The following is a 12354-nucleotide window of genomic DNA, read 5'->3' as shown; positions in this document are numbered from 1 at the left end:
CTGTCCATAATTTACCGAGGTCACTGGGGCAAGCCAGCTATCTTGCTGGCTCTTCAAGCTACATTTCTTGACAGTTAATCATTTCCCAAGCAGGGCTGATTCTTCTCAAAGAAACAAGTGCAGGGAAGGGAAAGAAAAGGAAAGAGGGAAAATATGTTTGCAGCTCATTAACATTTCATGTCTCAGCTTCTGAGCAGGGATGCGTCTTGCATGCACTAAATATCAAGCAGGGATGGGGGAGGCGGTTGCCAATTGGGAGGACATTTCGCGCCATTTGTGTGTGTGTGTGTGTGTCTATGGACCAAAGAGAGCCTGTTTATTTGAAAGCAGCCCATCCCCCCACCCTTCAGACTACAACTCCCATCACACCTAGCCAGCAATCTGAATCGGAGGTGGGTTTCAGCAGGTTCTGACCAGTTCTGGAGGTAGCGGAAATTTTGAGTAGTTTGGAGAACCGGCAAATACCACCTCTGACTGGCCCTGCCCCAGGGGTGAAATCCAATTTTTTTCCCTACCGGTTCTGTGGGCATGGCTTGGTGGGCGTGGCAGGGGAAGGATATTGCAAAATCCCCATTCCTTCCCCACTCCTGGGGGAAGGATATTGCAAAATCTCCATTCCCACCCCAGTCTGGGACCCGCCAGAGGTGGTATTTGCTGGTTCTCTGAACTACTCAAAATTTCCGCTACCGGTTCTCCAGAACCTGTCAGAACCCGCTGGATTTCATCCCTGCCCCGCCCCCATCTATTCTCTGCCTCCCGAGTCCCAGCTGATTGGGAGGGAATGGAGATTTTGCAGTATCCTTCCCCTGCCACGCCCAAGCCACCACGCCCACCAAGCCACACCCACAGAACTGGTAGTAAAAATTTTTGAAATCCACCACTGATCTGAATCAAGGGCAAGTTTCACCCTGCCTTTGTTCAGGTAAAGGGTGAGCTCTTCACCTACTCGCGGTAGAGAAATTTTCACGCTCTTCCTTACTTCATTAAATGCATTCAGGAATGTTGTCCATGGGGTCACGATGGGTTGGCCATGACTTCGCAACTAACAACAACAAAGAGAAGGATAAGGGAGGACATGATAATTGTCTTTCGGTACTTGAGGTGCTGTCACAAAGAAGAAGGGATAGACTTGTTCTCCAAAGCACCTGAGGGCAGGACAACAAGCAATGAGTGGAAGCTTGTTAAAGCTAGAATTAAGGATTAATTTCCTCACAAGAACAATTAATCAATGGAACACCTTGTCTCCCAGAGTTGTTGGTGCTTCATCACTGGAGGTTTTCAAGAAGAGACAAGACAGCCATCTGTCTGGAATGGTATAACGTCTCCTGCCTGAGCAGGGGGTTGGACTAGAAGACCTCCAAGGTCCCTTCCAACTCTTATTATTATCCATCTTAACATGTTAAACTCGGTTTAGGTTAACCTTGTTTAGGCATTTAGTTTTAGGTATTGGGCCACTCTTAGTAGCAGGGTTGGGCTGCTGGGGGTTCGCAGGGGTTCGGGAGAACCTCTAGCTAAGATTCTGTGCAGTTCGGAGAACCCTCAAATCTCATTCCTGGCTGGCCCCTCCCACCCCACCCTGCCCCTCCCAGGAGTCCCCACGTGGCCCATTTTGGATGTAAGTGCAGGGCATGTGCAGAGGCTCAGGGAGGGCGAAAAATGGGCCTACCAGAAGTTCAGGAAGGCCAGAAACAGAGGGCCTCCGGAGCCTGGGGAGGCCATTTTCACCCTCCCGGAGGCTCGAGGAAAGCCTCTGGAGCCCAGGAGGGCAAACCCCAACCCCACCCCCACCATGGTGCAGGAGGCCGACTAGGCCACGCACACTATGGCCAAGCAGCCGGGCAGAGAACCCCTTGCTAAAATTTTTGAAGCCCACCTCTGATAACGTCTCCTGCCTGAGCAGGGGGTTGGACTAGAAGACCTCTAAGGTCCCTTCCAACTCTTATTATTCTCTGTCTTAACACGTTCAGCTTGATTTAGGTCAGGGGTCAGCAACCTGCGGCTCTGGAGCCACATGTGGCTCTTTCACCCCTCTGCTGTGGCTCCCTGTCACTCAAAATAGGCATCACAACCACCAATGTATGACATCTGCCGGCATGTGATTTTCAACTCCCGGTAGGCCAACCATGGATAAATCCAAGAAAAGAAAAGTTTCAGAAGAAAACAGAACGTTTAATTCAACTACATATGCTAGTTTTGTGGCCGCTCAGGAAATAGTCAGGCACGGGAAGGGTTTTGTGGCTCCCGGTGTTTTCTTTTCTGTGGGAAATGGGTCCAAATGGCTCTTGGAGTGTTTAAGGTTGCAGACTCCTGTTCTAGGTGAACCTTTGGATTAGGCATTTAGTTTTAGGGATAGGGCCACTCTGGCTCGTTTGGTGGGCTTCTTGTCGAAAAACCCATCCTTTTCTCTCCTTCCTCTCCTCTCCAAGTCCACAAGACGGTGAAATCGCAGGAGCCATCTGGCTGTCACTCGGGGGGGTGGGGGGGGTGGGCTAAATCGATTTCACGTCAGGGCAAGGGGAGAGAAAGCAAGGCGGCCCCTTTTCCCCGCTAAAAGGGTGGGTGAGGCAGAGCTGAACCAGATTTGGGGGGGGGGGAAATAAGAGGTTCCCTTGCAGAGGCGAGCTCAATTTTTAGAAATTCACTCACGTTGCCCCCACCCACCCACCCACCCTCTTCCACCACGGTTGCTATGGCGCTTGCTTCCTGGAGCTGAGTCTGTCCCACCAGGAGGGCACCCAGCTCATCAAATTCGAGGCGCGGAACAAGGGACGAGCCGCATATGGATGTCCCTGCCATATGCTGGGCACCACCCAAGCGTCAGCCCCGACGACGTCTTCCTCCCAGGTGTTGTTGGGACTAGCTTCTCCCTGGAGCCCAGGCCCGGCTGGCAAATACCTCCCCCCCTCCACAAGATCTCGGCCTGTCAAGCCAGGAGCCTGATTACCCTTCCCCTTGATTATTTAAACAGCAGGTCAGGTTTCTTAATTGGGCAGGCGTGCAAAATGGCTGGGAGGGAGAGAATGCCAGGGTCTGAGTTGAAAATAAAAACTGTTTCTCTCCCCGCTCGCTTGCTCGCTGCTCACATATCACCCCACCCCTCTTCTCTCATCACTTCTCTTCTATTTTTCTCCTCCCACCCCACCTCACCTCCCCAGATCAAGATAGCATCCTTCTTAGTGCCTGTTAAATCATGCAACATCCATTCCCTGTTAAATCATGCAACATCCATTTCGGAAGGCCATGCCAGGGGGAAACAGGGCGCAAAATAACCATAAAGCCATATCTCGTTGCTTTTATTAGCAGTCCAGTCCATGCACTAAGGATTCTTCCTCCTTCGAACTTCCGCGGAATTTTTTTTTTTTTTAGAGTGAGTGGGAGGGTGGGATAGACAAGTAGGACCCCCACGGCTGCTCCCTTGATGCAGGCAAAGACAAGCTACTCCCCAGACGGATTTTATTTTAAAGGTGTTGAGATTCTAGAAAGGGTGCAGAGAAGAGCAGCAAAGAGGATTAGGGGAGGCTAAAACATATGAAGAACAGGAATTGGGGATGTCTAGTTTAATGAAAAAGGGATGTGATGGCTCAATGGCTAAGACGCTGAGCTTGTCGATCGAAATGTCGGCAGTTCAGCGGTTCGAATCTCTAGTGCCGCGTAACGGGGTGAGCTCCCATTACTTGTCACAGCTTCTGCCAACCTAGCAGTTTGAAAGCACGTAAAAAATGCAATAGGGACCACCTTTGGTGGGAAGGTTACAGCGTTCCATATGCCTGTGGCATTTAGTCATCCTGGGCCACATGACCACGGAGACGTCTTCAGGCAGCACTGGCTCTTTGGCTTTGAAACGGAAATGAGCACCGCCCCCTAGAGTCAGGAACGACTAGCACAGGGGTCAGCAACCTGCAGCTCTGGAGCCACATGTGGCTCTTTCACCCCTCTGCTGCGGCTCCCTGTCACTCAAAATATGCATCACAACCGCCAATGTGCGACACCCACTGGCACGTGATTTATTGAGGTTTTCAACCCCCGATAGGCCAACCATGGATAAATCCAAGAAAAGAAAAGTTTCAGAAGAAAACAGAACGTTTAATTCAACTACATATGCTAGTATGTAGAATTAGTCAGGCACGGGAAGGGTTTTGTGGCTCCCGGTGTTTTCTTTTCTGTGGGAAATGGGTCCAAATGGCTCTTTGAGTGTTTAAAGTTGCCGACCCCTGGACTAGCACATATGTGCGAGGGGAATCTTTAGTTTAACAAAAAAAAGGACCATGGATGACATGATAGCGGCGTTCCAATATCTAAAGGCCTTGGTAGTACAGTGGTCTAAAGCACCCTGTTATTAAGAACAGCTGCCTGCAATTACTGCAGGTTCGAATCTCGCCAAGGCTCAAGGTTGACTCAGCCTTCCATCCTTTCTAAGGTAGGTAAATTGAGGACCCAGTTGTGGGGGCAATAAGCTGACTTTGTATAAATATACAAAAGTATGAAGGCTATTGCTTAACGCATTGTAAGCCGCCCTGAGTCTCCGGAGAAGGGCGGCATATAAATCAAAAATTAAAAAAAAAAAATTAAGGGGCTGGCACAAAGAAGAGGGAGTCAAGCTATTCTCCAAAGCACTTGAAGGCAAGAAACAAAATTGTTGTACTTTCCCTCTTCTTTCCCTTTCCATCAATTTCGTTCTCTTTATTCTGTTTAAATTAAACAAACTGTGAAAGAATGTAAAGTCAGCCTGGGGAAAGAGATGCTCAAACTGTGAAGGGAGGAGGAGGTTCAGAAAAGATGACTCTGTTCCGAGAAAAAGGAAAAAGTAAGAAAGAAAATCAAGAAAAACCTATCTTGATTTTGTTTGGTAGCAGAAACTCTGAACCACTTTCCGGATTCCAGTTATTTCACTCTAAAGGTCCTTCCTGGAGTCTCTGCTAATTCTGTTTCTCGAGCTCCTTTGAAAGGCTGAGTTCAGTTTTGAAACCCAATCACAGTTTTTGTCCAATTCCAAATAAAATCAAGTCAAGGTTATTTTGAAGTTTGGGTTGTTTTTTTTTAACTCCATCATGTTTTTCCGGGACAGTAATCTTTTCTGAATTCCTCCCTTAATGCTTCCATTGTTCTTTCTCCTTTCCCAAGATTACATCTCCAAACAGAAGGGACCTTGTAGGTCATCTAGTCCAACCCCACATCCAAGCAAGAGACTCTATACCAGGGGTCCCCAACCTTTCAGACCTCAGGGATCACTAAATTCATAATTTTAAATCCCACGGACCACTAAAATGATCTGCCTAATGACCAGCCAGCTGGGCTTGGCTAGGTGGTCATGTGACTGGGTGGGTGTGGCCAACTCGATGTCACTCACGCCTGGGGGGGGGCATTTCGCCAGCCTCTACTCGCCCCTCCCCTCCCAGCCACTCCTCGCCTCCCGACCCCGGGCTCCTGAGTGCCCCAACAGGAAGCAGCTGTTGGAGCTAAGCAGCCACCACGAGAAAGAGTTGGCAAAACAGCTGCTCAGTTCAAATTGGATCTGACCGAGAAGGAGGCTCAGCAGAAGCACCTCACTGAGGACTACAAGCATAGGCTTTCCAAGCAGAGGGAAGACCGGTAGCGGAAAGTTTGAGCAGTTTAAGAAGAGATTGGACAACCGTTTGTCTGAAATAGTATGGGATTTCCTGCCTGAGCAGGGGGCTGGACTAGAAGACCTCCAAGGTCCCTTCCAAGTCTGTTATTCTGTTAATAAGGCTTAGCAAGATCCCGAACGCAAATTGGCTTCAATCCCGACTTAACCTGATGGTTTGGGTTATAAAAAGCTCCTTTGCTGCCCTGTTGCCGACCATACATGCTGTTCATCCATCAAGATCAATCCCTCCCCCTTCCCCCTCCCCCATTCCTGCCTTCCAACTTGACCCTGACCCACCCCTCTCCTCTGCCTTTTGCTGCTGCCCTTTGCCTATCCAGCATCCTCTGGAAGACCCAATGTTTGGTTTCCCTTTTCTTTAAAAAAAAAAAAAAGGGAGGGGGAGAGAAAGAGGGTCCTAATTAAAATAAGGCGGGGTGAGTGGAGGGAGACCTTCTGTTTCTCTCCATGGAAGGCTTGTAATCTCTTCTTGGATCCCAGCCAGGAGGTGGGGTGGGGGGAGAGAGAGAGAGAGAAAGAGAGAGACAGAGAGAGTGACAGAGAGAGACACAGAGAAAGAAAGAGAGAGAGTGACAGAGAGAGAAAGAGAGGGAGACACACAGAGAGAGAGAGAGACAGAAAGAGAGAGAGAGAGAGACAGAGAAAGAGGGAGGGAGGGAGGGAGGGAGAGACACACAGAGAGAGAAAAAAGAGAGAGGGAGAGACACACAGAGAGAGAAAAGAGAGAGAGGGAGAGACAGAGAGAGAGGGAGAGAGAAAGAGAGACAGAGACACAGAGGGAGAGAGAAAGAGAGAGAGCGACAGAGAGAGAAAGAGACAGACAGAGAGAGAAAGAGACAGACAGAGAGAGAAAGAGGGAGAGACAGAGAGAGAGAGAGAGAGAGAGAGAGAGGGAGGGAGGGAGAGACACAGAGAGAAAAAGAGAGAGATAGAGGGAGAGACAGAGAGAGAGGGAGAGAGAGAGAGAGACAGAGGGACAGAGGGAGAGAAAGAGAGAGAGGGGGAGATAGAGACAGAGAGAGAGACAGAGAGAAAGAGAGAGGGGGATAGGGAGAGAGAGAGAGAGAGACCAGCTGCCGGAGAGCGAGAGCGGCATGATGGATAATCAGGCTCGTGTGCCTTTAACTGGCTTTGCTTGAGGACACTTGAGTGTCAGGCTAGCTAGGAAGTGTGGATGTGCGCGTGGACGAGTGTGTGTGTGTGTGTGTGTACGTGAAGGCAGAGAAGGAGGGAGGGAGGGAGAACGCAAGGAGAAGTGGATCCTGCGCCTTGCTTCCTTGCCGTCTGGATAGCTCCTCATCATCCCCACTATCCTCATTCTTGTTTTTTTTGGGTTTTTTTTTTTTTTTTGTGGGCTTCTTTGGAATCCCGGTTGCTCTTCCTGTTGCTGTTATTTTGGTTGCAATGGGGAGGGCAGGAGAGGCCGCTGGGGGTCCTGTTTTTCCATCACCTTCCCGGCAAGACCCCTGGTTCTGATCGGGGGGCAGCAGGGATGCCTGGCTTGGGAGCCCTGCTTTTTCCAGATTCTTCTTGGCTTCGTGGCTGAGCAAAACAACGGACTGGTGGATTATTGCATGCTGTAAGAATCAGGGAAGCTTTCCACGGCCGGAGAGGAGAAGAAGAAGAAGAAGAGAGGAAAAGAAGACACAGCCAGCCATCAGCACAACAGGGCGAAGATCCGGCTCAGGTTGACCTAGCTGGGTTAGAAAAGAAGAGAATTGAGGGGCCTTCCTGCTTCGCCACTCCTGTGAAGTCCTTTTTTCGGCTCCCCCCCTTTTTGTTTCCTCCAACAGAAGGATTGTGATATATTATTTTTCCCCCCCCCTGCTCTGGCTGCCGTTTGCAGTGGGTGAGGAAGGGATGAGCTAAGACAACGGTCTTGGAGGTAAGCATGCTAATTTTGGGGTGGGGGGGATTGAAGCGGTTGGGCTACCAAGCTCCCTTCTCCCATCACTTAAACCTCCCCTCCAGATCTCAAGATCGGATCTTGAGATCTGCAGGATGCAGGGTCTTTCTCGCACATCTGCCCTGTGGGAAGGAACCCCCCCCCCCCTTGGCTTGCTTTCATCTCCCTTTTTCAAGAAGACCTTCCAGATTCGGATGTCAGGTTGGTGTTACATAAGGACTAGCCGTCTTGTGCTCCTGAGGTGGGGGGGGGAAAGGAAGCGGGTGGAAGGGGGGGAAAGGAGGGTCTTTTGCCTTTGCAGTCCAGATCCCCCTCAAAGGATTTCCTCTCCCTCCGTCTTGGGCTTTTGGTGCATTGGATGGAAAATTTTGAGTGGCCGGCTCTGGAAGCCAGCTCGTGGAAGGATGGGGCAGGCAGGGTGGGGCAGTGATGTTGTGTTACCCTGTTATTTTGAGGAAGGGATGCCGAGAGGGAGGAATTGGAGGCACCTTTTGGTGGACAGAGCTTCTCCCCGATAACCTGGATTGATGGAGAAGCTATGGAGAAGCAATGGTTAATTGCGTACCCATGTGGCTTTGGAAAGAAGGTAGAGAGCCAAGAAATGAATCTTGGCCAAGCTGTTTGGGATTTGGCCCTCAACCACAGTTGGTAGAATCGTCTCTTTTAATTTTGACCCTTTCCTGCTAGATGGACCTCCCTCCCTCTCTCTCTGTCTCTAATTGAAGATCTAGTTTGGGTTGTAGCTCTCTAGATTTAATCTTGAAGAACCACCACTGAACCCGAGAATGACTTCTGTCCACAAAACTGGCCTGCTTGGATAGAGTTCAGGGCCCCTGGTCTTCATCTAAGGTAACCCATTTTTTTTTAATGGACAGACACCTGGTTCTGTCCTTTCTTCTTCTTCTTCTTTGAATGCCAACCTGGATCACCAAAAGACGACCAGTGATGCTTTTCATAACATCCAGAGAAGCGCTCTAGAAAAACTTCACCTGTTAGATTCTTGAAGATATCTCTTCGGTAACCATATTAGACTGTTACAACGTTATTACAAACCACATTTCTTAAGGGGTTTTAGACAACCAAGGATTGAGATCAGGAATAATTTGGTGCACAGAGGAAAGAGGGAGAGGGAGAGAGGGAGAGAGAAGGGGAGAGGGAGAGACAGAGACAGAGAGAAAGAGAGACAGGGAGAGGGAGGGAGGGAGGGAGGGAGAGGGAGAGAGACACACACAGAGAGAGGGAGAAAGAGACACAGAGAGAGGGAGAGGGAAAGAGAGAGAGAGAGAAAAGAGAGAGGGAGGGAGGGAGGGAGGGAGAGGGAGGGAGACACATACAGAGAGAGGGAGAGAGAGACAGAGAGACAAAGAGAGAGAGACAGAGAGAAAGAGAGACAGAGAGAAAGATACAGAGAGAGAGAGGAAGAGAGGGAGAGGGAGACAGACACACATACAGAGGGAGAGACAGAGAGAGAGGGAGGGAGAGGGAGAAGGAGAGACACAGAAAGAGAGAGAGAGAGAGAGAGAGAGAGAGAGAGAGAGAGAGAGAGCACCCCAGCAGATGTCAATAAATAGATGTTTGGCTGGATATTATTTTTTTAGAAATGCCACTGACTTTTTTCTCTTCTCGGGTGAATGAAAGAGGAAAAGAAAGAGATTATTCCGAATGTGGGTTCTCTGTAATTCTAGCTCCCTTTCTGGATAGAAGAAATTCTTGGTTCCTCTACTCCACATGTAAAGGGTTCCGTCTTTCCAGAATCTACTGCATCCTGGTTTGTCTTTAGCAGGCAAACATGTGGGACCCAAAGAAATACCCTCCCCATTTACAAAGAGCAATAAGGTTGCTGGATCGGACACCCCCCCCCCCAACGCCTCCTGCATTTTACTGCCCAACTGCATCAGCATAGAAATGCTTTCCTTTAGATAGGCTAAAAGCATACAATGAACGGGTTGTAGAGAGTAGGTATGTCTCACTGAATGAAGAGAAGGACTAGCTGTGACACGATAAGAGCCTTCCATACTTGAGGGGCTCTCATAGAGAAGAGGGGATCGACTATTCTCCAAAGCACCTGAAGGCAGGACAAGAAGTAATGGGTGGAAAGCTGATCGAAGAAAGATCCAACCTAAAATTACGAAGAAATTTCCTGACAGTGAGAACAATCAACCAGTGGAAAAGCTCGCCTCCAGAAGTTGTGGCTGCTCCATTACTGGAGGTTTTCAAGAAGAGAATGGACAGCCATTTGTCCAGAATGGTATAGGACAATGATGGCTAACCTTTTTGCTATCGCGTGCCAAAATCTGGGGGAGTGTGGGGTGGTCACGCGTGCGCGACCCCACCCATGCTCCCCCTGCTTTTGGCATGTGATGGCATGGTGGGCACGGTAGGCCCGTTTTTTTGCCCTCCCCAGGCTCCAGAGGCTTCCTAGGAGCCTGGGGAGGGCAAAAACAGCCTTCCCCACCTCCCCGGAGGCCCTCCGGAGGCTGGAAACAGCCGGTTTGCCAACTTCTGTTGGGCCCAGAAGGCCCAAAAATCAGCTGGCCAGCGTGCACATGTGTGCTGGAGCCGAGCTAGGGCAACGCTCGCATGCCCACCAATATGGCTACATGTGCCATCTGTGGCATGCGTGCCATAGGTTCGCCATCACGGGTATAGGATCTCCAGCCATGGGCACGGGGTTGATTTAGAAGACCTCCAAGGTCCCTCCCTTCCAACTCGGTTTTCTGTATTCTGCATTATATTGTATTGAGAAGCTTCATCTGTTGGCGTTGACAGGTCTTAAGGAAGGTTCAAGAACAGACACGGACACTTTTCCTGGTCACTTGGTGACTTTTTCTTCTAGTTGGACGACATCTAACTGACAGATAGATGGGCTAAACTCTTAGTGCTGTGTTCCCCGGTTGGATTTATAACAAGTGGGGTAACCCTATGAAGAGTCATGTATCAACTGATACTTGGCACTAATCTAACACAGGGGACAATTCAGAAGTATTCGGTAATATGGATAATACAATGAAACTGTATCGATTCCTAGGAATAAGACATGAAATTACAGGGCAACCTTAAGATACAGTCTTCGATATTTCCATTCTAAATTTGGACAGCCCCTAAATCCATGCCCAATCTTCTTGTAAACCTGTATCCAGGACTGGGGAACGAAGCCACCATTACTCTTGATGGTGGCTACCAGAATTTTGAGATGCTTCGATTCAGAGGAACCCTTGTCTGACAGATTCATATTTTGGTGCCTGTGTTCAGAAGCTCGAGTCTCGGGTTTTGCTTGGTGGCAAGTTGGAGATAACAAAAGCCATCCTCCATCTCTTAAGACGCTTAAACATTTCATTGAAAGGCATCGATCTATTGGTGGCCCTCAGACCTTGGTCTTCAGTCCCAGGAAATGTGTTTATTGTGTTGGGTGAATACAGCCATGGCCATGTTGCAGGGGGAAAAAATCCATCTCCATTTTAGATAAAAACATCGTATGTATGTATGTATGTATGTATGTATGTATGTATGTATGTAATGTATGTATGTATGTATGTATGTATGTATGTATGTATTATTGCGATTTATATGCCGCCATTCTCCCAAGGGACTCAGGGCGGCTTACAAAAAACAATATCCAATACAAATCACAATAAAATTAAAATCAACAACCTAATTAAAACAATTTAAAATTATAACAACGTACACCCATAACGGATCAGTTAAGTTGACGAAAGAGCCACGTCTTCAACTCACGATGGAAGGAAAGGAGGTCGGGGGCTGTCCTGAGCTCAGTGGGCAAATCATTCCAGAGGGTCGGGGCTCCCACAGAGAACGCTCTCCTCCTGGGGGCCGTCAGCCAACATTGTTTGGCTGAAGGCACCCTGAGGAGGCCCACTCTGTGAGAGCGCACAGGACGGTGGGAGAGCATGTATGTATGTATGTATCTATGTATGAGAGTATGTATGTATATATGTATGTATGTATGTATGTATGTATCTATCTATCTATCTATCTATCTATCTGTGTATCTATCTATCATCTCTCTCTCTTATCTGTCTGTCTATCTATCTATCTTTATATCTGTATGTGTGTGTGTATCTCTCTCTCATCTATTTATTTATCTATCTATCTATCTATCTATCTATCTATCTGTCTGTCTGTCTGTCTGTGTGTATATATCTATCTATCATCTCTCTCTATCTGTCTGTCTGCCTGTCTATCTCTATATCTGTGTGTGTATCTCTCTCATCTCTCTCTAATCTGCCTGCCTGCCTGCCTGCCTGCCTGCCTGCCTGCCTGCCTGCCTGCCTATCTATCTATCTATCTATCTATCTATCTATCTATCTATCTATCTATCTATCTATCTATCTATCTAGCTAGCTAGCTAGCTATCTATCTATCTATCTATCTATGAAGATGTAGATTTACTCCTTAATCTGCACTAGATTTCGTTCTGTTTTATGGGGCAAACGACCAGTGGAATGTCATTCTAGAGTGCTCAGATTCTAAGAACATCTTCAGTTCTCTCTGTTGCCTTCCAAAATATGCTACAATTGGGGGACAACTAACAGAAGGGCCTTTTCGGTGAGGGGACCCTCGTTCTGGGATCTCTCCTTATATGCCTAGGGAGATTGAACTGGTGCCTTCAGATCCAAAGGAAATATTGGTTTTGCAGATTTGCAGGTATCTTAAGTTCGGGGGCCTTTCAAAGAGTTCTTTTTGCTCTTCCTGTTGATGCTTTCGTTCTGGAGCTGTTTTAGCTAGGCCTTGGTTTCATATTTATTTTGCACTGCTATTTTGTTTTGCGTTGTCTCTCTGTGCGTAAATGCACACCCTCCCACCC

At 48.4% G+C, this 12354-nt stretch overlaps 1 protein-coding gene and 1 long non-coding RNA gene across 4 annotated transcripts in view; one reads left to right on the top strand and one right to left on the bottom strand.

Moving 5' to 3' along the window:
- LOC132712219 (uncharacterized) overlaps nucleotides 1-12354 on the bottom strand; it is a 97240-nt gene that overhangs the window by 14847 nt on the left and 70039 nt on the right. Inside the window, exon 3 of one of the 2 annotated variants that reach the window (XR_009622891.2) lies at nucleotides 7186-7320. The exons of the other annotated variant lie outside the window; for it this stretch is intronic. This is a non-coding gene — a long non-coding RNA (uncharacterized LOC132712219). Of the gene's footprint in view, nucleotides 1-7185; nucleotides 7321-12354 lie in introns of those variants that run through there. 2 annotated transcript variants of the gene reach the window in all.
- The window catches only part of FBXL16 (F-box and leucine rich repeat protein 16), a 68883-nt gene continuing 63847 nt past the window's right edge, over nucleotides 7319-12354 (top strand). For both annotated transcript variants that reach the window (XR_009622888.2, XM_034420468.3), the window contains exon 1: nucleotides 7319-7508. The gene's annotated coding sequence lies outside the window, so the exon portion shown is untranslated. The remainder of the gene's footprint in view (nucleotides 7509-12354) is intronic.

Source organism: Pantherophis guttatus, chromosome 14 (genome assembly GCF_059756535.1).
Source record: "Pantherophis guttatus breed Tessera chromosome 14, ASM5975653v1, whole genome shotgun sequence".
Classification (NCBI taxonomy): domain Eukaryota; kingdom Metazoa; phylum Chordata; class Lepidosauria; order Squamata; family Colubridae; genus Pantherophis; species Pantherophis guttatus.
This window is presented reverse-complemented; position numbering and strand designations above follow the sequence as displayed.